Here is a 26396-nt window from a genome sequence, read left to right as displayed (position 1 = left end):
TCCCCCCACCCCTCCCATCTTCCTGGGCTCAACTTCACTCCCAGCTTCAACCTCCGCCCCCACCCCCAGCAGCACAGGGGGACCGGGAATGGGGGTTACAGTCAGTTGATCACACATTGTTTCTGCCGCTTCTTCATCCTCAGGGGGAGGACTCCTCTTAATTGTTCCCCTGCTCCAACATGGAGTCTCCCACCGGCTACAGTCCTTCACGAACTGCTCCAGCGTGGTCTCTCCCACGGGGTGCAGACCTTCAGGAGCAGACTGCTCCAGCGTGGGTCCCCCACGGGGTCACAAGTCCTGCCAGCAAACCTGCTCTGGCGTGGGCTTCTCTCTCCACGGATCCACAGGTCCTGCCAGGAGCTCGCTCCAGCGTGGGCTTCCCACGGGGTCACAGCCTCCTTCAGGTGTCTCCACCTGTTCCAGTGTGGGGTCCTCCACGGGCTGCAGGTGGAATCGCTACACCCCCTCATCCTCCCTCCATGGGCTGCAGGGGGACAGCCTGCTTCACCATGGTCTTCACCACGGGCTGCAGGGGGATCTCTGCTCCGGCGCCTGGAGCACCTCCTCCCCCTCCTTCTGCACTGACCTTGGTGTCTGCAGATGTTCTTACATCTTCTCACTCCTCTCTCTGGCTGCAAAAGCTCCCTCTAACTGTTTTTCTCTTTCTTAAATATGTTATCACAGAGGCGCTGATGGGCTTGGCCTTGGCCAGCGGCGGGTCCGTCTTGGAGCTGGCTGGCATCGGCTCTGTCAGACACAGGGGAAGCTTCTAGCAGCTCCTCACAGAAGCCACCCCTGTAGACCCCCCCCCCCCTCGCTACCAAACCTTGCCATGCAAATCCAACACACTAGCCCTAAAGATTGCTGAACAAGAAAAGTGGCCAGGACTCTATCTCTATACTGATTCCTGGATGGCAAATGCCCTATGGGGGTGGCTACAGCAGTGGAAGAAGATCAATTGGCAGCGCAGGGGTAAACTGGGCTGCTGCACTGTGGCAGGACATCGCTCTAAAGGTACATCATATAGATGCTCACATGCCCAAAAGCAGCGTGTCCTTGGTTCGGCTAGGATAGAATTAATTCTCACCAGAAGCTGGGATGGGACACAGCCAGGACAGGTGACCCAAACTAGCCAAAGGGGGTATACCATACCATGTGACGTCATGCTCAGCATAAAAGGAGGAGGGGCGGTGTGGCTCCAGGACACTTGGCTCAGGGGGACAATCCGGCTTTGTGACAGGTCTGAGTTGTATGGTCCTTGGGTGAGAAACTGCATTGTGTGTCACCACTTGTGTATATTCTGTTAAGTGCTGTTGTTGTTATTTCCCTCCCCCGTTGCTGTCCCAGTAAACTGTCCTTATCCCAACCCGAGGTTTTGCCTTTGTCTTCCCATTCTCTTCCCCAGCCTGCCACAGGTGGGGGGAGGGGAGTGAGCGAACAGCAGCATGGTGCTCAGCTGCCGGTTGGGGCTAAACCACAACAGTCCTTTTTGGCGCCCAACGTGGGGCCCATAGTGTTGAAATAACGACAGATCTGACCCAAGCATGTTGAAACAAAGTTGTTATAAGCATTTATTGTATTATTTTAAGCAGCCACTGGTCACAGTGGTGTTTTGTTTGGTCACGTGGCTGTGGTATCTAAACCCCTACTTGCTGTACGTACTCCTTGCGATGCTCTTTATCATCTCTGGGAGAGGGGCCCGGATTCTCATTTTGCTGTACTGTGTGATATCAACTTATGCTACGATAACATGAATGGTCATGAGCTTAAGTTGGTATTTGTATGGGACCTTGCTGTGATGCCTGTACCTTGGATGACATCTCTCAGAATTGATTAATAATCACACTCAGTCTATGGGGAAGATGGAGGGGATACCTTCTCCCACACTTCACCTTCCATTTTCTGTTCAGGCTAGTCACAGCAGCTTTTGAAAATTTTGAATACCCTTGGGATGTTCAGGCCAGCATGTTCCTCTTATTATGTCTTCTGAATGTGTTGCAAATCTTGTTCAGGGTTACAAAAAGATGCTTTAAGAGTATCACCCAGAGATCTTCCCCGAGGCTGAATAGTCAGGGCTGGCATGGCATGTGGGAGAATATGGGTAGGTATCTAGAGAACTTCTCACCCTCAATGGTTTGGAGCTTCACTCCCGAAGAACTACAGGACCCTGATGAAGTGATAGAATATTTTAAAGGAAAATTCTGTGGCTATTCCAAGGAGGCACAACTTACTGCACTGTGCTGGGCCCTGGCCACTATCTACCAGACAATGCTCGATAGTAGGCAGCGCCATCGGGGGAAGAGAGGGAGAATAGTCCCACCGGCACGGCAGCTACCCCAACCCCCACGACAGGCACTGTGGCTACTCAAACCCTGGTGACAGGGACTGCAGGTGAACCAAAAAAAACCAACCCATACCGGTATCAGTCGCCCCTATACACAAGAAGAAATACACAAAGAAATCAGCTCGCTTAGTGAGGGATGATGATGAACCAGGACCATCATGAGAACAAGAAGAAGAGCCAGAACCAGAAGTGATCACCCAATCCCTGTCCCTGAGTGAGCTGCGAGATATGAGAAAAGATTTCAGCCGCCTTCCAGGGGAGCACATCATTACCTGGCTGCTCCGCTGCTGGGATAATGGGGCCAGTAGCCTGGAATTAGAGGGTAGGGAGGCCAAGCAGCTGGGATCCCTGTCTAGGGAAGGGGGCATTGACAAGGTAATTGGGAAAAAGGCACAGGCCCTCAGCCTCTGGAGGCGACTCCTGTCAAGTGTGAGGGAAAGGTATCCCTTCAGTGAAGATGTCGTATGTCGGCCAGGTAAGTGGACCACCATGGAGAGAGGTATCCAATATCTGAGGGAATTAGCTGTGCGGGAGATGGTTTATTATGATCCGGACAACGCGCAGTTACCCACAGACCCTGATGAAGTCCAGTGCACACGACCCATGTGGTGAAAGTTTATACAGAGTGCACCATCATCGTACGCCAACTCACTGGCAGTAATGGACTGGCAAAGTGAAGAGGCACAAACAGTGGATGAAGTGGCTGGCTGACTCTGGCAATATGAAGAGAGTTTCTCTTCCTCCCTCATCTCGGCTGTGGAGAAACTATCCCGGGAGTTCCAGCAATTCAGAGATGATATGTCCTATTCCCCACCTGTGCGGACCAGTATATCTCAGCTATTTGGCGTAAGCAAGGACTCCTCTGCTCAGGAGAGAGGATATAGATGGTACACACCACGAGGCACCCTATAGTTTTTTTCTGCGTGACCACGGAGAGGACATGAGGAAGTGGGATGGAAAATCTACCTCATCCCTACAGGCACAAGTACATGAGTTGCAAGGCAAAACAGTCACAAAAGGGGATTCCTCCCAGAAAAAATACCGCTCCTGTTTCCAGCAGGCAGTCCCCCAGACCGAGTGGAAGGCCTACTCGTACTTAGGATCCTCTTGAAGGGACTTCTGAGTCCTTTTTGCAAGAGATGAGTAGTGAATATGATGAGCAGGATTAGAGGGGCCCTCCCTCCAGCCAGGTGGAGGAGAGGGATAACCAGGTATATTGGACTGTGTGGCTCCAATGGCCTGACATGTCAGATCCACAGGAGTATAAGGCCCTAGTGGACACTCGTGCACAGTGTACCCTAATGCCATCGAGCCATGAAGAGGTGGAACCCATCTCTATTTCTGGTATGACAGGGGGAATCCCAACAGTTGACTCTGTTGGAGGCTGAATGAAGACATGGGGGAGGATGTACCTTCTCAAGTGTCCTGGTTTTCAGCTAGGATAGAGTGAATTTTCACCAGAAGCTAGGATGGGACACAGGCAGGACAGGTGACTCAAACTAGCCAAAGGGGGTATTCCATATTATGTGACGTCATGCTCAGCATAAAAGGGTGCTAGTTGGGGAGGGGCAGCACAGCTCCAGGACACATGGGGACGGTTCGGCTTTGGGACGGGTCTGAGCGTGCGGTCTGAGTTGTATGGTTGTTGAGTGAGAAACTGCATTGTGTATCACCAGTTGTGTGTATTCTCTTAAGTACTGTTGTTGTTTCCCCTTTCCTTTGCTGTCCCAGTAAACTGTCCTTATCCCAATCTACAAGATTTTGCTTTTTTCTTCACATTCTCCTCCCCATCCTGCCAGTAGGAGGGAGTGAGCGAGCGGCTGCATGGTGCTCAGCTCTGGCTGGGGCTAAACCACGCCACCACGCCACTGAAGAACATCAAAACAATGAACAGGTAGACAAGGCTGCCAAAATTGAAGTAGCTCAGGTGGATCTGAACTGGGAGTACAAGGATGAGCTATGTGCAGTTTGATGGGCCCATGAAACATCAGGACATCTAGGGAGAGATGCAACATATAGATGGGCTCGTGATTGAGGGGTGGACCTAACCATGGAGGCCATCACACAGATCACTCATGAATGTGAAATATGTGCTGCAATCAAGCGAGCGACACGAGTAAAATCTCCCTGGAACAGAGGGCGGTGGCTGGGTTTTCGATATGGCGAGGCCTGGCAGATTGACTATACTGGGCCACTGCCACGAACACGCCAAGGCAAGCGCTACATACTCACCATGGTGGAAACAACTACTGGTTGGCTAGAGACATTTCCTGTAAACCATGCCACTGCCCAAAACACCATCCTAGGCCTTGAAAGGCCAGTTTTGTCGTGACACGATACTCCAGAAAGGATTGAATCAGACAATGGGACTCATTTTCGAAATAACGTCATAAGCTCTTGGGCAAAGAAACAGGGCATTGAGTGGGTGTATCGCATGCCCTATCACCCACAAGCCTCTGGAAAGATCGAGAGATATAATGGACTGTTAAAGACTATGGTGAGAGCATTGGGCAATGGGGCATGGAAGCACTAGGATACAAATTTAGCAGAAGCCACTTGGCTGGTTAACACCAGAGGATTGTGTAATGCAAAAACAATCAAAAGAGATTTCAGGGTCTTGGGACTGTTACTGAAGGAATTTGGCACACAGGTTTTTTGTTTTTTTTTCCCTCTCTCCTTCCAGTTGCAGGCAGTGATGTTGGGAGGAAGAGACAGACACAGTTCATAAACACATGGCTCCGTGGCTGGTGTCACCGCCACAATTTTGGGTTTTGTGACAGTGAGATGACCTACACAGCACCAGGCTTGATGCATTCAGATGGGATTTACCTTTCTCAAAGGAGAAAGCGTGTCATTGCCCAGGAGCCTGCAGGGCTCATTGACAGAGCTTTAAACTAGGCTCGAAGGGGGAGGGGGATGATATCAGACTTACCTGTAACAAGCTGTGGGATGACATGCCAAGGTTAGAGGGAGGAGGTGCTAGTGAGGGCTCTCAGTCTGTTGCTCAGAGATGTGCTGGACACAGTGCAGCACACTTGAAGTCTAACAGAGATGAGCCAGGGGCTCCTAGGGTAATAGGAACCAACAGGGAAGCACTGCTAAAATGCCTCAAAGGAATTCCAGCCACTCCAGCCAGTCAGTCAGCCTCATTGGGGGGGGGGGCAACTGAAATGCCTGTATGCAAAGACGTAGCATAGGGAACAAACAAGAGGAGCTGGAGATGTGCGCATGCCTGCAGGGCTATGATCTCATTGGCATTACAGAGACATGGTGGGATGGCTCCTATGACTGGAGTGTTGGGATGGAAGGATACAGACTCTTTAGGAAGGCTAGGCCGGGGAGAGAAGGAGGGGGTGTCAATGACCAGCTGGAGTGCATGGAGCTCCATCTGGGGATGGATGAGGAGCCATAGGTCAGGATTAAAGGGAGTGTAGGGACAGGCGACATTATAGTGGGGGTCTGCTACAAGCCACCTGACCAGGAAGATGAAGTGGATGAGGCCCTCTATAGGCAGATAGGAGCAGCCTCACGTTCACAAGCCCTGGTCCTTATGGGGGAATTCAACCACCCCGATATCTGTTGGAGGGACAATGCAGCAGAGCACAACCAATCCAGGAAATTCCTTGAATGTGTTGATGATACCTTGCTTCTGCAAGTGATAGAGGAGCCCACGAGGAGAGGAGCCATGCTGGACCTTATTTTCACCAACAAGGAGGGCCTGGTAGGGGATGTGAAGGTCAAGGGCAGCCTTGGCTGCAGTGACCACAAAATGGTGGAATTCAGGATCCTCAGGGCAGCGAGGAGGGTGCACAGCAAGCTCACTACCCTGGACTTCAGGAGAGCAGACTTTGGCCTCTTCAGGGATCTGCTTGGTAGAATACCATGGGACAAAGGCCTGGAAGGAAGAGGGGCCCAAGACAGCTGGCTAATATTCAAGGGTCACCTCCTCCAAGCTCAGGAGCAATGCAGCCCAACAAAGAGGAAGTCAGGCAAAAACACCAAGAGGCCTGCATGGATGAACAAGGAAGCTCCTGGACAAAGTCAAACAAAAAAAGGAAGCCTACAGAGGGTGGAAGCAAGGGCAGGTAGCCTGGGAGGAATACAGAGAAACTGTCTGAGCAGCCAGGGATCAGGTTAGGAAAGCCAGAGCCCTGATAGAAATTAGTCTGGCCAGGGATGTCAAGGACAACAAGAAAAGTTTCTATAGATATGTCAGTGATAAAAGGAGGACAAGGGAAAACGTGGGTCCCCTCTGGAATGAAATGGGTGACCTGGTTACCCGGGATATGGAGAAGGCTGAGGTACTCAATGACTTCTTTGCCTCAGTCTTCACTGGCAAGTGCTTGAGCCACACTGCCCAGGTCACAGAAGGCAAAGGCAGGGACTGGGAGAATGAAGAACCACCCACTGTAGGAGAAGATCAGGTTCGAGAATATCTAAGGAACCTGAAGGTGCACAAGTCCATGGGACCTGATGAGATGCATCCGCGGGTCCTGAGGGAACTGGCAGATGAAGTGGCCAGGCCACTCTCCATCATATTTGAGAAGTCCTGGCAGTCCAGTGAAGTTCCCACTGACTGGAAAAGGGGAAACATAAGCCCCATTTTTAAGAAGGGAAAAAAGGAAGACCCAGGGAACTACAGGCCGGTCAGTCTCACCTCTGTGCCTGGCAAGATCACGGAGCAGACCCTCCTGGAGACCATGCTCAGGCACATGGAAACTAAGGAGGTGATTGGTGACAGCCAACACGGCTTCACTAAGGGCAAATCATGCCTGACAAATTTGGTGGCCTTCTATGATGGGGTTACAGTGTTGGTGGACAAGGGAAGAGTGACAGATGTCATCTACCTGGACTTGTGCAAGGCATTTGACGCTGTCCCGCATGACATCCTTGTCTCTAAATTGGAGAGACATGGATTCGATGGATGGACCACTCGGTGGATAAGGAATTGGCTGGATGGTCGCACTCAAAGAGTTGTGGTCAACGGCTCAATGTCCAAGTGGAGAATGGTGATGAGTGGTGTTCCTCAGGGGTCAGTACTGGGACCGGCACTAACATCTGGAGTACTGCATCCAGCTCTGGGGTCCACAGTACAAGAAAGACATGGAGCTGTTGGAGAGAGTCCAAAGGAGGGCCACGAAGCTGATCAGAGGGCTGGAGCACCTCTCCTATGAGGACAGGCTGAGAGAGAGTTGGGATTGTTCAGCCTGGAGAAAAGAAGGCTCCGGGGAGATCTAATTGCAGCCTTCCAGTACCTGAAGGGGGCCTACAGGAAAGATGGGGAGGGACTGTTTATCAGGGAGTGTAGTGACAGGACAAGGGGTAATGGGTTTAAGCTGAAGGAGGGTCGATTTAGATTAGATATTAGGAAGAAATTCTTTATTGTGAGGGTGGTGAGGCACTGGAACAGGTTGCCCAGAGAGGTTGTGGAGGCCTCATCCCTGGAAGTGTTTAAGACCAGGTTGGATGAGGCTTTGGGCAACCTGGTCTAGTGGAGGGTGTCCCTGCCCATGGCCGGGGGGTTGGAACTCGATGATCTTTGAGTTCCCTTCCAACCCAAACCATTCTGTGATTCTATGATCTGCTAACCATCCTGGTCCTGCCCAAACACAACTCCCACATACTGTAGGAGAAGATAAAGTCCCTGTAGTACACATAGGTGGTGTGGATTGCTCCTCCCATGGGAAACAACAAACCCAGTTGTGGGATTATCTTTGCTCAAGGGCCTGGGAGTACTTGGTGGATAATGCAGAAGGATGGAGAGACCTGGTGTTTGCCTCAAGGAGATTTAACCTTGGTGGAAAAATAACCTGTAATGGGAGTTGTATGTCTCCTGGGGCAACCACTACATTTACTGAAGCCTTGCTTCCCAGGAAGTAGCTGGACAGCACCTGCTGATGGGAAGTAGAGAATAAATCTTTTATTTTCCTTTGCTTCCACATGTGGCCTTTGCTTTATTAAACTGCCTTTGTCTTGACCCACAAGTTTTTTTCCCATATTATATTCTCCCCCCTATCCTGCTGAGGAGGGGAGTGATAGAGAAGCTTGATGAGCACCTGGCATCCTGCCAAGGTCAACGCACCACAGACGCAAGTGTCATTCGCGAAAAATACTGCACAATAGGATTTTATTTATTCTAAATAATTTATTTTATTATTACAAGACATAATTTTAAGGCCAGGTTGGATGAGGCTTTGGGCAACATGGTCTAGTGGAGGGTGTCCCTGCCCGTAGCAGGGGGGGGTTGGAACTAGATGATATTTAAGGTCCCTTCCAACCCAAACCATTCTATGATTCTATGATTCTGTGACATCTACCAGAGCTGGAATGCTCCATATTGAGAGGGAAGTGAAGGACTTTGAACTTTGAAAAGACTGGATGTTAGTTGTTACCACTTAAGTCAGCTGTAGTACTTTCCTGGCTTTCAGATATTCCCATCACCTCCAGAGAACACAACAAGAATAACTAAGTATACATTGCAGGTATAAAACCTACTTTTTTTCTAACTAACTTAAACAAAAACAGGCATCAGAAAAGCACATCAAGAAAGACTTTTTAAGAGTGAGCCCACAATGGAAAGTCCAGGCTGGGAAACTGGAAAATGCAGGAAGTGACTTATAGGAAACAAACTGGGTTCAGCTGTATAGAGTACTTAAGGAGCTTGATAAGAAGCATCCTGGTTTTGCATTAAAACTGGGATACCTGATTTCACTGTAAATGAGATTTTTCCTATTTGGGAGATGCATTGCTTTTAGCCTGAAAATTGCAGATTTGAATCATGCCCAAGTTGCAGGTACAGGGTTTTTAGTTTCATTCTCTCACCCTTACTTCCTTAGTAACCACATGGGGCAGTTAATCAGTTTCCTCTCCACCTACCTGCACCAAAGCTTTGGTAACCAGTAGATAATTTTGATCATATTTGACTTAAATAGATTTCAAAAGTTATTATATTCTTACAGGCAGTCTAGAGACTATATGGTCTGGCCAAGCAAAGTCATGTCCATTTACTTGGTCTCCCAGGAACCAAGATACTAAAAATTTGGCTTGTCCAGCAAGTAAGCAGCAATCCATTAACTGCTGATGGAGCACGTGACAAGAATAGAGAGGAGATGAAGGAAGGGAAGACCAAAGATGCTATGGTATGAGCAAGGGTATGAAATGCCAGAAGAAAGGATGAAGGGAACTGTGGTATGGCTGGACAAGACAATGTCATGGGAAATCAGTCTTCATAGCTGTGCTGTTCACAATTAACAAATGCACTTCTTAGGTAAATGTTATCTGCCCGCTTTAAGCATCCAGGCTAAACATTAAGGGAAATAACTAGTTCATTTTACTGGATTGCTGAAATGAAAAAAAAAAAAAAAAGAAAAAGAAAAAAAGAAAAAGAAAAAAAGAAAAGAAAAAAAAGAGAAACCAAATGCCCGCTGGAAGTGGAGTAACAGACTGCAAGCAAGCAGGGTTTCCACAGGGTTTCCACATGAGGACAAGGCTTCACAGTAGTCCAAAACATGGTAGCATCAAGCATCCCTTGCCCATACAAACACTTGCCAGGATGTTAGCTGTTCTCTGTTAACCCCTTCTCAGCCTCTGTAACAAATTTAAAACTGACACCCTTTAAAGTCAAACTTACCTCCCAAGCAAGCCTCTCTGAGACTCAGAACTGTTTGCAGTCTCTACCATGTTCTTCTAACATATCCTGAACTGTCTCATTTCTGTTCCCTTTGCATTTAACGTGGAGGTGCCCTCCCCAAAAAATTGTTTCTCCAGCTCAACTTTTCAAGTGCATACTGGGCAGTAAATAATGCATATGAAGTTTCCAGCTAAAGACTAGAATGAAGGTAATCTCTGGTGTCACAAAAGTAACCTATCATAAGACATCCACTACAGAAAGTATACTACTACCTGCTGAAGTTATGCTTCCATGCTTTGAGCATGAATAGAAAAAGCTTTAACTGGAGCAAGAGATCAGGAGGCCAAGTTGGCTGTAAGTACCTTTATAAAGTACACATTTGCATTCCAATATGGTATACATCAGTGGCTGAACATTTTCACTACAGTGAATGCAGTCTTAAATCAAAGCCAAGCGGTCAAAGTACACTCACTGATCTTTAGAAGACGTGGGTAAGGCAGAGGCACACCTTGTGTTAGAACATGACCTTGCACTTCACAGCTGCTGCATAGACTATTATTGTATTGTGACTTCAAGAACAAGTCCGTCACAATCTTGTAACAGTCTCTTCAGGAAATATACAAAGCAGCATGATTTTTGAAGGTGTGATTTGTGCTAGTGCACTTTTCATGCAAAAGCTAGTAACTTGTAATCTCTGGAAAAAAATTAGACGTTTTTCATTTGTAAATGTTTACAGTTTACTGTGATGATCTCCCAATCCATGCTCAATACACATATGGTTTGAGAAATACTCTGCTGTAGTAATTTCAAGAAGTTGCTTAGTTTAATACTGTAACAACATTCCCCCTTGAAATGGGGGAAAGATAAGTACATTGCTAAGACTGACATAAACAGTATTTAATAACCCCCCAAATACTGACATTCAGCAGATGCTTTCTAGATGACCTTAGTAATTTCCCATAGTCACCCTACTACGTCACACTGAACTTTCCTTTCCTGAACTGACACCACCTTTCCCATAGGTATAGCCAGGTCAAAACTGCACAGCTTCCTCCCCATTACAGTCTGTAAATACTCAGTGTATAACTAGAAAAGCCTTGTCACTGCAGAGTATCAAGTTTGCTATGATTTAAAGCATCATTTGCTAAATATGAGCTTAAACATACATTCTCATTTCAGTACAAATATGTCAAAGTATATTTTATTGACACTCTCCAAACAGCCCAGTAGAGAGAAATAACAGTATTGAAAAACCCAAACCAACAACCTGTAAAGCTTCTAGCTTGCATTCAGTGTAAAAACCTGGAGGTATAAACAGAAGCCTGGAGTAAAAATATTAAGTACATTTCCAATCCCACAGTGCAGAAAACCAATAACAATGGTATTTACTCTACATTAGAAGTGTTCCCATGTTCAATTCTATGTATAAGTTTCTCCTCTATATAAACTTCTGATAACTTCTGTACTAATAAGATGTCCAACATCTCTTCTTTAATATAAATGTAATCTTCATGACTGAAACATTACAACAGTTTGATCAAAAGTATAGAAAAATCAAACTAATATTTTAATATTTTTCTAATGGAAGTGTTTAAAAAACCCTTGAACCCAAATGACCTTAGAATGATAGGCATTTTTTCCCCATAAAAATGCATTGCTCATTCAACATGCAAAGTATTACTGCATACATGAATCACTTGAATTACAATAATAAAGTCTGAAGGACGTGTGCTGAACAGTCCATTCTAGCAAGTGCTAGCTGTAAGATCATATGTATCACAGAAGAAAGCATAAATACTAATGAATTTTTAAATAAAATGCTACAAATTCAAATATTGTCCTCAAACTGCTAAGGCAATCAAGAGTTGAGAAGCTTCAGTTTGGCATAGAGTTGCATTAAGCCCCCCCTCCTTGCCCAATTAATACATTTAATTTAACATATTAATTTATTTTGAGGTCCACTGATAAATTTTTTGCTTTATATATTAACTACAATTCAGTGCGAAGTGACTCATTTTAATATACCTGACTACACTGAGCTGATCCAATTTAAGCAATAGTTTCTCCACCACCTGAATGCTCCAGCATGGATTTCTAAATTGGTATGAGAATAGAGAAAATATTCAATGTCTACCCTCTCACTGTAACTGATCTTATGCCTTGCATCCATTCTAGAATTTAAGGGTTCAAAACAGATTTGACAGTCAAATAATATTCAACTTTACAAAGGATGATTATTTGCAGTAAAAATACTTTATATATAAACACAGACACAGTAGATCAAAGTCAACAGTCATTTCTCTATGGCTTTTTTCACTGAGGTACTGTTATAACATCCAGCAACAGGATGCAAGTGTTCATATGGTATGAAGCTTCAAAGGCAACTGCTATAAAGGGGGAAGTCAGAATGAAAATCTCACTCTATTAAAAGGAGAAAAATACTCATGGCAAATTAGAGTCTCACAGTCAGACCATTTCTTACAATTAACAGCAAACATTTGGGACTTAATATTCCAAGGCAGCAAAAGCATATAGCACAGCAGCCACACAGTAAGATTTGAAATGTATAGTTAAGCTCTTGCATCTGATCCTTATGCTAAGCACATGCACAGGCTTAGAGCAACCAAGCTGCTATTATAATACCACACAAGGCAAAGTTCTGCAAGCCAAAAGATGAACACTGTTGGAAAAGATGAGGTTGACAAGCACATGACTTCAGTTGATGCCACAGTAGACAGAAAACACCTAGTGACCACAAGTTTATTCCTCATCTGTAAAAAAGCTTATTTTTAAAAACACATTTACTTGCACCTTCCCCTGTTGATTTTACATGGGGGAATGCAGATGCTTTAGTCACAGTACTTCCAATCCTAGTATTCTTAACATAAGGGGAAGAGGGTTTATGTTCAAATAGTGATTGTTGCTGTATGTATTTAGTATTCCACCTTTACATGATAAAAGAATGTGTGGGGTTTTTTTTGAACAAAGTTTCCATATGGCTACTCTAGCCTAGACTTCTGTTTTTATTACACCTATGCTAAAAAATGTGTTTCTGCAATAAATACTGTTAAGAGTGAAATGGAAGTTCAAAGTATGCTCAGTTAATCATGGCAAATAGTTCTTTCCAACCAAGTTGGGTTTTTTAACCTCACAAAACCATTAAACAGGCTGCAGATGCTTGAGCAAGTTCCTTATATTAGGATACAGCACAACACTTAAAACTCAGCTTAGCCACATACAATTCATACTTTAATTTATATATACTTTATGACATATCAACACTTAGATCAACAAATTTGTCATTCCTCTTGACCAAGTCATCGTCATCTTCCAAATCTTTCCAGGTGCTAGTGGGTAAAGCTGGTTTGATAGATTGTCTCTGAAGTAAAGCAAATGGAAACAAGGATGACAAACAGGCAGAATTTCTCAGCATTGGAACAGCATGTACATCTCCAGAAATAGCTTGATTACATTCTTCATCCATTTTCACCTGCAAGCTTTGCACTTCCTCCATCAAGTCCAAAATCTTGGCAGTTGTGGCTATTGTACCACCACCATGAAGCTGGGCCTCAGGAATACATCGTAAATACCATTGTGCCCAGACTTTGATTTCAGGGCCATTGATGAGAGGTAACAGAAGACCATGATAGTCAACAGGTTTACTATGCCAGCTATCATAAAATTCCCTGAAGCTATTAGGAGGTTCACCTGAAGAATTTATGAACTTGCCAATTCTTTTGCCCAGAATGTTTTTAATTAAATGATCTGTTTCCTCCCTGAAAAATCCTCTCTTTGGGGAAGATTTTGTTTGTGTCAATGGCAAAGAAAGTTGCCGGTGATGCTTTAAGAGGAAAGAAAAATATACTGAGATAAATATTGATGGGACTTTAGAAAACATCTTAAAAAAAGAAAAACATAACTTGTATTCAGAAAATACTTACAAGAAACAAAGTCACTTAAAAACAGCCACTGCTTTGCTATATAGTTTAAAACTGTTACTCTTCAATGGCTAATTCACCAAATACTTCACACAGTATAATTAGTATTCCAAGATACCTTCCCTGTACTGTAAGTACAGCAATGAAGCAACAAATTCTTTGCATGCATTCAAGTATTACAGACTTCCATGTTTAGTTTAAGCTAGCCACGCAAATCAAGAAGCACTTGATTTAGAAGTTTTATCCAATGGTTCCTCATTGCTTTATACCACATAAGAGTTCCCTGATTAATGCGTAGATCATATCGGCAGTCTCACCTGAGAATGCTTTGTACAGAACAGAATTTAACCAACAGAGAGATTACAATCGAAAAAGGCTACCCCAAACAAAACTTTTCTCTCTGAATTTGTACTACTTTTCAGTAATGAGATGGTCCACTCAATCCTCCATACCCAAGACAGGTTTTTTTGTTGTTGGTTCCCCTCCACCCACCCCTCAGAACAGGAAAGACATGGAGCTGTTGGAGCAGGTCCAGAGGAGGGCCATGAAGAGGATCAGAGGGATGGAGCACTTCTACAAGGAAAGGCTGAGAGAGTTGGGGTTGTTCAGCCTGGAGAAGAGAAGGCTCTAGGGAGACCTTACTGGGGCCTTTCAATACATAAAGGAAGCTTATAAGAAAGAGGGGGACAGACTTTTTAGTAGGGCCTGTAGTGATGTGACAAGGGGTAATGCTTTTAAACTAAAAGAGGGTAGATTCAGCCTAGATATTAGGAAGAATTTTTTACAATGGGGTTGGTGAAACACAGGAACAGGCTGCCCAGAGAGGTGGTAGATGCCCCATCCCTGGAAACATTCAAGGTCAGGCCAGACAGGGCTCTGAGCAACCTGATCTAGTTGAAGATGTCCCTGGTCATTGCAGGGGGTTGGACTAGATGACCTTTAAAGGTCCCTTCCAACCCAAACCATTCTATGGTTCTATGACTCTAAAAATGTATGCACACACCCCAATTACACTCAAGAAAAAATTAGGGAGGCAATTATAAGCCTGCTATGTATTTCAGTTAGGTACTCCATAGAACAACAAAATAAACTCACCTCAAACATGTCAGTGCAACTCACCTGGATGGTAAATCCCATGAGGAAGTTATTACTACACTTGCACAAAAGTACAAAGAGAAAAAAAAAAGGAGGGGGGGAAAAAAACCCCAAACAAACAAAAACCTTAAATTCATAGCTATGCACAGTAACTGTAAAACAATGATTTATAACTGAGGTGGGTGCAAATTGCATTCTTAAGACCCAGGTGAGTCTGTGGTGTGCATGTATTTTGTCAAAACTTTGCATCAATGCTTCCATTGTAATTACATTTGAAGTATGACTGAGTTGTGTAAAATATATTTATCATTTCAAAAATACAAGTTCAGCAGCACATATCTTACTTTGAATCATGCAGTTTTCCATTGACTTTTACCTGGTTTTGGCTTCTCTGCATAAAGAGGGTTGTTCAGGAAATCATGGGCCTTGGGGTCAAACTGCACAGACCAGTCCCACACAGTAAGAAATCTGAAAGGACCACTTTGTGTCTTGAGGCTTTCACTAGTCTGCCAAAACAAACGGGTCACAATTAAGACTGCTAGGAAGGAATTCTGACCAAGTCAACGTGAAATTAAGAAACTGGCTTTTCATGCAAGAGGCCACAGAGTTGCAATGACACTCATGATTTCTATGTATTCAGTAGCTGAACATTGTTAGATGCAAGTACAGACATGAAGGCTATCTATATAGTATTCTCTGTAACTTCAGACTATTTCATTTCAACAGTGCAATTAGACAGCACCAAGAATGCCTTTCACAGTTGAAATATGACATTAAATAATCTGAGAAAAAAAATAATCAAAGTTTTGAAAATTGGGCATTAGACAGATGTTTGAATTCTTCAAATGCAGGGGGCAAGATTGTGGAATAAACCTCTCCAAACTTCAAAGTTAACTGCAGTTACGCAGTGCTACCAGTTTAAATTTTACAATCAGCACTTTATTTATATGCAAGACTGATCTTCACTAATTGTTTTTCATCTTTGCGCAGCCTTGCAGAGGATACTCCCATTGCTTCAAGCTTCTTAGGCTAGAGAAAAGCACGAACCAAATGTAAATCAACATTCAGGAAATGTTGATTTTGGAATAAACAGAATATACTATACAAGAATTTTGTAGATAACATTATGCAGGACAGCAGGATATTCTTAAGTTAAGGAGCTCCATTTTCATTGAAGAGCAATAAACATGAACTTATAGGCACACATTAGAAGTAATGTATTCCTGAGTTATTTTCCTTTTGTCATCATAAACTTGGAAGGCCTGAACTTGATTCCTTATACCCAAAGTTGCACTCATTCACCCTTCAAGGCATCGCCCTTCAAATAAGCATTGAAAAACGTATTGCTAGAGCATTATTTTTTTGAGTGTTCCTTGCTCATTGGGCAAACCTGTTCTCCAACACATTGCATCTACAAAATAAAAAAACCTTTACCATATTAGTGTCTTTTTTGATGTTGTCAGTTGAAGAAGAAAGTGCTAAAAATATGCACATAGAGGCTGTCTAAGACAGTTAAGTAAGTTTCTGTGAACTCAAATGCTAGAGGATACTGTTGTACCAACTGCCAAACACAATTTAGCAAGAGCAGAAAAACAGGAGCCTAAATAAAGAAAATATTGCATCAGTTTCAAAAAATATATGTTCCGCAATGGCAACTACTTATTTTATAGTATTTAGCATCTCCAAACACAAGTCTTAAGGACAGTAAATCTGGTGAAATACAGAACTGCTGCATATATCTTTGGCTGAACTCTGAAGTATTGGCCAATTGTTGACAGAAGAGATAAACACATTCTAACCTGAATTTGCACACATTAACTTGCTATGAAAGATACTGCTATGCAGCCTTTTAAAGCAAGCAAAGCAAAACTAGTTTATAGCAATTCTTGATCAGAACTAATCAGCTTACACTTATGATTTCCACACTGTATAGCAATGTGATCTATTCCCAAAATACAAACAAAAATAGAGAAGTGAGACTGCAACATTCAGCAAGACAGTATAAAGTAAAACTGTGACAAGAACATGCAATTCAAATAAATTATTTCTAAGGTGTCATGGTTTAGCCCCAGGTGTCAGCTAAGCACCACACAGCAGCTTGCTCACCCCTCACCCGCTGGTGGGATGGGGAGGAGAATCGGAAGAAAAATGTAAAACTCTGGATTGGGATAAGGAAAGTTTACTAGGACAGCAAAAGGAAGAGGGAAATAAGAATAACAGTACACAGAATATTCAAAGCAGGTGATACACAATCCAGTTCCTCACCCCATGACCCAAAGACCAGACATTCAGCCTGTCATATGGTATGGAATACTCTCTTTGAACATCCAGCCCAGCACTGGCAGTCGGGGTGCCAGGAGGAGCTGTGCTTCAGTGCCAACCACTTCCGAAGCAGCTCGAACCCCTTCATAGGCTGCCAATATCTCGTTTTCCATTGGAGTGTAGCCGGCCTTGGATCATCTGTATCCCCGACTCCAAAACTGCAGGGGCTGACCTCAAGTCTCCCCTGGTGCTTTCTGCCAGAGACTCCAGGTAGGGCCATTCTCCCCAGCTGCAGTGTACAGCACATTTTTCACATCTGGTCCTGCCCAGACTGGCCCAAGGGCTACAGCATGAACTATTTCTTGTTTCATTTGTTCAAAGGCTTGTCGTTGCTCAGGGCCCCATTTGAAATTGTTCGTGATACAGAGGGCTTACAATCACAATGTAATTTGAAATGTGCATTCACCAGAAACCCACAACGCCTAAGGCGGCATGTGTTTCCTTTCTGTTGGTTGGTGGAGACATAGCTGCTATTTTATCACATCCATTGCATCTGATGACCCCGTCTTGCCATCTTATGCCTAAAAATTGGATTTCCTGTGCAGGCCCCTTCACCTTACTTCATTTTATGGTGAAGCCAGCCTGCAGCAGGATTTGGATTATTTTCTTCCCTTTCTCAGAAACTTCCTCTGCTGAGTTGCCCCATACAATGATGTCATCGATGTATTGCAGGTGCTCTGGGGCTTCACCCTTTTCCAGTGCAGTCTGGATCAGTCCATGGCAAATGGTGGGGCTGTGTTTCCACCCATGGCAGTCGATTCCAGGTGTACTGGATGCCCCTCCAAGTGAAGGCAAACTGTGGCCTGCACTCTGCTGCCAAAGGGATCGAGAAAAATGCATTAGCGATATCAATTGTGGCATACCACTTGGCTGCCTTTGACTCCAGTTCATATTGAAGTCCCAGCATGTCTGGTACAGCAGCACTCATGGGCGGCGTGACTTCATTCAGGCCACGATAGTCTACTGTCAGCCTCCACTCGCCATTAGATTTCCTCACTGGGCATACGGGACTGTTAAAGGGTGAGTGGGTTCTGCTGATCACTCCCTGACTCTCCAGTAGACGAATCAGCTTGTGGATGGGAACCAGGGAGTCTCAGTTGGTTCGGTATTGCTGCCAGTGCACAGTTGTGGTAGCGACTGGCACCTGTTGTTCTTCAACCCTGTCGTGGTTTTACCCCAGCCAGCAGCTGAGCACCATGCAGCCGCTCGTTCACTCCCCCGCATCGGGATGGGGAACAGAATTGGAAGAGTGAAAGTGAGAAAACTTGTGGGTTGAGATAAAGACAGTTTAATAGGTAAAGCAAAAGCCGCGTGCACAAGCAAAGCAAAGCAAAGCAAGGAATTCATTCACCACTTCCCATGGGCAAGCAGGTGTTCAGCCAGCTCCAGGAAAGCAGGGCTCCATCACGCGTAACAGTTACTTGGGAAGAGAAATGCCATCGCTCCGAATGCCACCACCCCCCCTCCTCTTCCCCCAAGCTCCTTATAAACTGAGCATGACGTCATATGGTATGGAATATCCCTTTGGTCAGTTTGGGTCACCTGTCCTGTCTGTGTCTCCTCCCAACTTCTTGTGCACCCCCAGCCATCCCACTGGCAGGGCAGTGCAAGAAGCAGAAAAGGCCTTGGCCCCGTGTAAGCACTGCTCAACAACAGGTCCATAGAACAAAAACATCTCTATATTATCAATGCTGTCTCAAGCACAAATCCAAAACATATCCCCACACTAGCTACTATGAAGAAAAATCAATCCTCTCAGCTGAAACCAGGACAAACCTTCAGCAACCCCACAACAGAAGGGTCGTCCGAAAGACCAGGCAGAGTAGACAATGGTTCAATTTCCTCCGCTTCCAAGGCAGCTATTCCAAAAGCCCACTGGTACCCTTTTGGGTCTTTGAAATACCCTCTCCTGAGGTAGTCTATGCCCAGGATGCACAGAGCCTCTGGGCCAGTCACAATGGGGTGCTTTTCCCAGTCATTCCCAGCTAGACTTGCTTCAGCCTCCAGCAGAGTCAACTGTTGGGATTCCCCCTGTCCCTCCAGAAATATAGATGGGTTCTGCCCCTTCATGGCTCGATGGCATTAGGGTACACTGTGCACCAGTGTCCACTAGAGCCTTATATTCCTGGGGGTCTAATGTGCCAGATCATCGGATCCACACAGTCCAATAAATCCGGTTTTCCCTCTCCTCCACCTGGCTGGAGGCAGGGGCCCCTCTAATCCTGCTCATCATATTCACTACTCATCTCTTGCAAAAAGGAATCAGAAGTCCCTTCAAGAGGATCCTAAGTACGAGTAGGCCTTCCACTCGGTCTGGAGGACTGCCCGTTGGAAACAGGAGCAGCATTTTTCTTGGAAGAATCCCCTTTTGTGACTGTTTTGCCTTGCTACTCATGTACTCGTGCCCGCAGGGTTGAGGTAGGCTTTCCATCCCACTTCCTCATGTCCTCTTCGTGGTCACGCAGGTAAAACCACAGGGTGCCTCGTGGTGTGTATGCTCTATATTCCCCTCTCTGGAGCAGAGGAATGCATACTCCTAATAGCTAAGATACTGATCTGTACGGGTGGGGAATATGACATATCCTCTCTGAATTGCTGGAACTCCCGGGACAGTTTCTCCACAGCCGAGACGAGGAAGGAAGAAAGACTCTCTTCATATTGCCGGAATCGGCCAGCCACTTCATCCACCGTGGGTGCCTCTTCACTTTGCCAGTCCATTACTGCCAGTGAGTTGGTGTACGATGATGGTGCACTTCGTACAAGCTTCCACCATATGGGTCGGGTACACTGGACTTCATCAGGGTCTGAGGGTAGCTGTGCGTTGTCCGGATCATAATAAACCATCTCCCGCACAGTTAATTCCCTCAGGTACTGGATACCTCTCTCCATGGTGGTCCACTTGCCTGGCCGACATACGACATCTTCACTGAAGGGATACCTTTCCCTCACACTTGACAGGAGTTGCCTCCAGAGGCTGAGGGCCTGTGCCTTTTTCCCAATTGCCTTGTCAATGCCCCCTTCCCTAGACAGGGATCCCAGCTGCTTGGCCTCCCTGCCCTCCAGTTCCAGGCTACTGGCCCCGTTATCCCAGCATCCAAGCAGCCAGGTAATGATGTGCTCCCCTGGAAGGTGGCTGAAATCTTTTCTCATATCTCGCAGCTCACTCAGGGACAGGGACTGGGGGGATTACCTCTGGTTCTGGCTCTTCTTCTTGTTCTTGTGATGGTCCTGGTTCATCATCATCCCTCACTAAGCGAGCTGATTTCTTTGTGTATTTCTTCTTGTGTATAGGGGCAACTGATACTGGTATGGGTTGGCTTCCTTGCTCAGCTGCAGTGTCTGTTGCGGGCTTTGGGTATCCACAGTGTCTGTTGCTGGGGTTGGTTTAGCTGCCATGCCTGTTGTGGGAGTTGGGGTAGCTGCTGTGCTGGTGGGAATATTCTCCCTCTCTTCCCCCTGATGGTGCTGCCTAGTATTGACCAGTGTTTGGTAGATAGTGGCCAGGGCCCACCACAATGCACTAAGTTGTGCCTCCTTCTACAGCATTTTCCTTTCAAACATTCTACGATTTTATCAGGGTCTTCTAGTTGTTCTGGAGTGAAGCTCCAAACCATAGGGAGTGAGAACATCTCTAGATATCTGCCCATACTCTCCCGTATGCCATGCCATGCCACCCATGACTATTCAGCCTCAGGACAGATGTCTGGGTGGTATTCTTAAAACAATTTTTTTCTAACCCTGAACAAGATCTGAAACACATTCAGTAGATATAATAATAGGAACATGCTGGCTTGAATATCCCAGTTGTATTCAAAATTCTCAAAAGCTGCTGTGACTAGCCTGAACGGAAAAGGGGAGGTGAAAGGGTGGGAGAAAGCATCCCCCTCTGTCTTCCCCTTCGATTGGGTGTGATTATTAATCAATTCAAAGAGATTGTAGCCCATCGAGATACAAATAGCTCACCCTTACGCTCCCAGTCCAGGTCCACCTGAGCTACTTCAATTTTGGCAGCCTTGTCTGCCTGTTCATTGTTTCAATGTTCTTCAGTGGCACGGCTTTTGGGTATGTGAGCATCTACATGACGTACCTTCACAGCCATGTTTTCTACCCGGGCAGCGATGTCCTGCCACAATGCAGCAGCCCAGGTGGGTTTGCCCCTGCGCTGCCAATTGGTCTTCTTCCACTGCTGTAGCCACCCCCACAGGGCATTTGCCACCATCCAGGAGTCAGTATAGAGTACTGGCCACTTTTCTCGTTCAGCAATCTTTAGGGCTAGCTGAATGGCTTCCACTTCTGCGAACTGACTTGACTCACCTTCTCCTTCAGTGGCCTCAACGACTTGTCGTGTGGGACTCCATACAGCAGCTTTCCACTTCCGATGGTTTCCTACAACACGACAGGATCCATCAGTAAACAGAGCATAACGCCTCTCATCTTCTGATAACTCATTATATGGTGGTACCTCTTGGGCACGAGCTACCTCCTCAGGCAGCGCTCCAAAATCTCTACCTTCTGGCCAGTCCATAATCTCTTCCAGAATTCCTGGGTGGTTGGGTTTCCCCAGTCGAGCTCGCTGTGTGATTAGTGCTACCCACTTACTCCATGTAGCACTGGTTGCGTGATGTGTAGAGGGAATGTTTCCTTTGAACATCCAGTGTAGCACGGGCAATCGTGGTGCCAAGAGGAGAGATGCTTCTGTACCAACAACTTCTGAAGCAGCTCGAATCCCCTCATATGCTGCTAGGATCTCTTTTTCAGTTGGGGTGTAGTAGGCTTCTGATCCTCGATACCTCTGGCTCCAAAACCCTAATGGTCGACCTCGGGGTTTCTCCTGCTGCTTTCTGCCAGAGGCTCCAGGTGAGGCCATGCTCCCCAGCTGCAGTGGAGAGTACATTTTGCACAGCTGGTCCTGTCCAAACAGGTCCAAGAGCTACTGCACGAGCTATTTCCTGTTTGATATGCTCAAAGGCTTGTTGTTGCTCAAGGCCCCATTCAAAATAGTTCTTTTTCCGGGTTACTCGATAGAGAGGGCTCACAAGCTGACTATAACCTGGAATATGCATTCTCCAGAACCCCACAAGGCCCAGGAAGGCTTGTGTCTCCTTCTTGTTAGCTGGTGGAGACATAGCTGCTATCTTGTTGACCACATCCATAGGCACATGACAGCGTCCATCCTGCCATTTTATTCCCAAGAACTGGATCTCTTGTGCAGGTCCCTTGACCTTGCTTTTCTTTATGGCGAAACCAGCTTTCAGAAGAATCTGAATTACTCTTTCTCCCTTCTGAAATACTTCTTCTGCTTTATTGCCCCACACAATGATGTCATCAATGTATTCTAGATGTTCAGGGGCACCACCCTTATCCAGTGCAGTTTGGATTAGTCCATGACAAATGGTAGGACTATGCTTCCACCCCTGGGGCAGTCGATTCCAGGTGTATACTGTGGCCATCAAATCCACACAGTCCAGTATACCCAGTCATCCCTTTCCTCCTCCTGGCCGAAGGCAGGGACCCTCTATTCCTGTTCCTGGTCAGAGTATTCACTGTCTGACCATCTCAGTGCCAGACCAGAAGTCCCCTCACCAGGATCAAGGGAGGTGATTTTAGTTCTACATCTGGGAGATCGCTGTTTGCCTTCTTGTGTCTCCATAGCAACTACACTGACGGCCTTCTTGGGTGACCCCCTTCTTAACAGCTGTCTTCCCTCTCAGTTCACGTACACGGGCTTCCAACTAAAAGGTGGGTTCACCGTCCCGCTTCCTCGTGTCCTCCCCTTGGTCACGCAGGAAGAACCAGAGTGCGCCACGCGGCATACGCCTCTGGCTCCCTTTCCCTCTGACCGGAGCAGGAGATGACTGATTTCTTGGGGTGCCCTTGACAGCCAATGCGCTGGCCCGTAGGGATGAGGAGGTACAGAGGTTTTCTTCAAAGTTCTGGAGCCAAGAAGACACCTTCTCCACAGTTGGTGTAGCCATATCCGGGCAATACATCGCTGCCAAGCTGTTAGAATACGATGCTGGGGCACTTTGAATCACCTTCCTCCACATGCCCCATGTACACAGGACACCCTCTGGATCTTTGGAGACCTCCTCATCATCTAGATCACTATAGATGACTTCCAGCACTGCTAGTTCTCTCAGGTACTGGATGCCTTCATCTGCGGTGGTCCACTTTCCCGGGGAGTTCACAAAAATCTTCCTTGAATGGATACCTTGCCCTCACACTTGAGAGGAGCCATCTCCAGAGATTGCAAATTGCTGCCTCTTTTCCAATTTCCCTCTCAATTCCTCGGTTTCTAGCAAGGGATCCCAGCTGTTGGGCTTCCCTACTTTCCAATTGCTGACTGTCATTCCCATTATCCCAGCATCGGAGCAGCCAGGCAGCAATCCGCTCTCCAGGCTGGCAGCTGTAATCTTTCCGCATGTCTCGAAGTTCGGATGAGGTCAGGGACCGGGTAGTTTCTGCTTCTTGTCTGATTTCTCTCACTCCTTCCTCCCACTTCTTTGCTGAAGGACTGGCTTCCTGATCAAACCTCTCCTCCTCTTCTTCCTCTTCCCTTACTAATTGATGATATGGACCTGTTGACCTCCTGGTCCACTGGTTCTTTTTTACTACTGGGGCAATTACTGTAGTTGTCATTGTTTGTGTCCCTATCTCAGCCGCGGTGTCCTCAGCTGCAGTTTGGGTGCCTTCCTTAACCATAGTCCTCTGAGAGTTCTGCACTGTGGCTCGATAGGCACAGGCCAGGCCCCAGTACAGTGCTAGAAGCTGTTGGTTTTCATTGGGGTAGGTAAGGCACCCTTCTATCAGGTGGTGTGTCAGTTTGCTGGGATTGCTTGCCTGTTCAGGTGTGAAGTCCCAGGCTATAGGAGGTGATAATCGCCCTAGGAACCTGTCCAAATCCTTCCACACACCCTGCCACCCCGGGACCGGCTGCCTCAGGGCACATTTCAGTATTGCCTCACTCAAACTGACCAAAGGGATATTCCATGCCATATCATGTCATGCTCAGCATATAAAGCTGGGGGAAGAAGAAGGAAGCAGGGAACACGTTCAAAGTAATGGTGTTTGTCTTCCCAAGTAACTGTTACACATGATGAAGCCCTGCTTTCCTGGAGATGGCTTAACATCTGCCTGCCGATGCGAAGTAGTGAATGAATTCCTTGGTTTGCTTTGCTTGCATGCAGGGCTTTTGCTTTACTTATTAAACTGTCTTTACCTCAACCAATGAGATTTTGGCTTTTGTTGGGGGTTTTGGGTTTTTTTTCCCCCTCCATTTTCAATTGTCTCCCCCATCCCACTGGGGGGAGGGGGGTTAATGAACGGCTGTAGCTGCTGGCTGGGTTAAACCATGACAAGTACTTATAACAGAATATACAAAGCAGATGATACACAATGCAATTTCTCACCCAACAGCCGGATACTCAGCCTGTCCAGGAGCTGCCGCTCCTCCCTGGCTAACCCCCTTTTTATGCTGAGCACGAGGTTGTATGGAATACCCCTTGGCTAGTTTGGGTCACCTGTCCTGGCTGTGTCCCCTTCCAGCTTCTTGTGAAAATTAACTCTATCCTAGTCAAAAACCAGGACATATGGACACTACCATTTAACACAGTTTAAAAGGATACAAGATATATGTCTTTCAAAAGAATCCAAGATTGAATGGGAAATTTTACATTTATTCTTTTTAGTTATAAAAACATTGCTGAACTCTAAACAGCAAAACAAGTGACACTGTACAAAACATCAAACCATATGTCCTGGTTTTGGCTGGGATAGAGTTAATTTTCTTCCTAGTAGCTGGTATAGTGTTGTGTTTTGGATTTAGTATGAAAATAATGTTGATAACACGCCGATGGTTTCAGTTGTTGCCAAGCACTGTTTACAATTAAGTCAAGGAATTTTCAGCTTCCCAGGCCCTGCCAGCAAGGAAGCATGAGCTTCTGCAGGAGGTGCACAAGAAGCTGGGAGGGGACACAGCCAGGACAGCTGACCCAAACTGACCAAAGGGATATTCCATACCATATGATGTCATGTTCCATATATAACTGTGGGGAGTTGGCTGGGGAGGGCCGCAGCTTGGGAACTAGCTGGACATCAGTCAGCAGGTGGCGAGCAATTGTGCTGTGCATCACTTGTTTCATTTTTTTTTTTATCATTATTATTACTTTCCTTTTCTGTCATATTAAACTGTCTTTATCTCAATCCACGAGTTTTACTTTTGTTTTTTATTCTCTCCCCCATCCTACTGTGGGGGGGGAGAGTGAACGAATGGCTGTGTGGTTGTTTTAGCTGCCTGACAAGTGAAACCACACCACCATAAACCAAAACAAAATTAAAGATCCTCAGAGTAATTAGAATTTCTGGACTGACATCTAAATTCCTCCTTATGCTGAGTAAGCTTTTAAATAGTATGTAAGGAAAGTAATTAAAAAATCATACCTCCTCTTTGTCACTTTTATGTAAGTAGTTACAATGATCCAAAAAGCCATGTCCTCCAATTACCCACTCCTTCTGAATGGGAAACTCTGACTTTGTTCTGCTATATGAATCCATCATCACTTGAACAAGACTGGAGATTACACAGCATAGATCAGTAGCACACACTTCTACAGAAGAGAAACCACATTGTCTACTAAGCCATTCCTAAAACTTTGGGTAAGAAAGCAAAGTATTGCTAGCTTCACATAAACAAAATTGTATTTCAAGCTCAGAGAAGCTCACAATTTCTTACAAGTGTTATACCATCAGAGAGAAGTTAAACCATGTTTCTAATACTTCTTTTTGTGAAAACAAGCTTTCTTGTATGCTTATACTAGGATAATACTTTGACAATAAAACTGCAGAAAGCAAACTTTTACTACAACCTTGATGCCTACCACCCTTCAGTCTCCCACAGTCTGTCCCTGCTGCCCCATGCTACCAGGCCAGTTATCCACCCTTACTCTTCCTATCCTGCATGCATCTTTTCACAAGGTGTGAAACTGCCTTTTTCACAAGGTGTGAAACTGCCTCCTCATGCAACATGCATTCTTCACCCTTCAGGTGCCTTCTAGAAACATCTCCTCCC

The 26396-nt window shown here is 45.7% G+C and overlaps 1 pseudogene; it reads right to left on the bottom strand.

Annotated features, from left to right (window-relative positions):
• Nucleotides 1-13239: 13239 nt before the first annotated feature.
• LOC142599333 (myotubularin-related protein 12-like) overlaps nucleotides 13240-26396 on the bottom strand; it is an 83946-nt pseudogene continuing 70789 nt past the window's right edge.

Source organism: Balearica regulorum, chromosome W (assembly GCF_011004875.1).
Source record: "Balearica regulorum gibbericeps isolate bBalReg1 chromosome W, bBalReg1.pri, whole genome shotgun sequence".
NCBI lineage: Eukaryota > Metazoa > Chordata > Aves > Gruiformes > Gruidae > Balearica > Balearica regulorum.
This window is presented reverse-complemented; position numbering and strand designations above follow the sequence as displayed.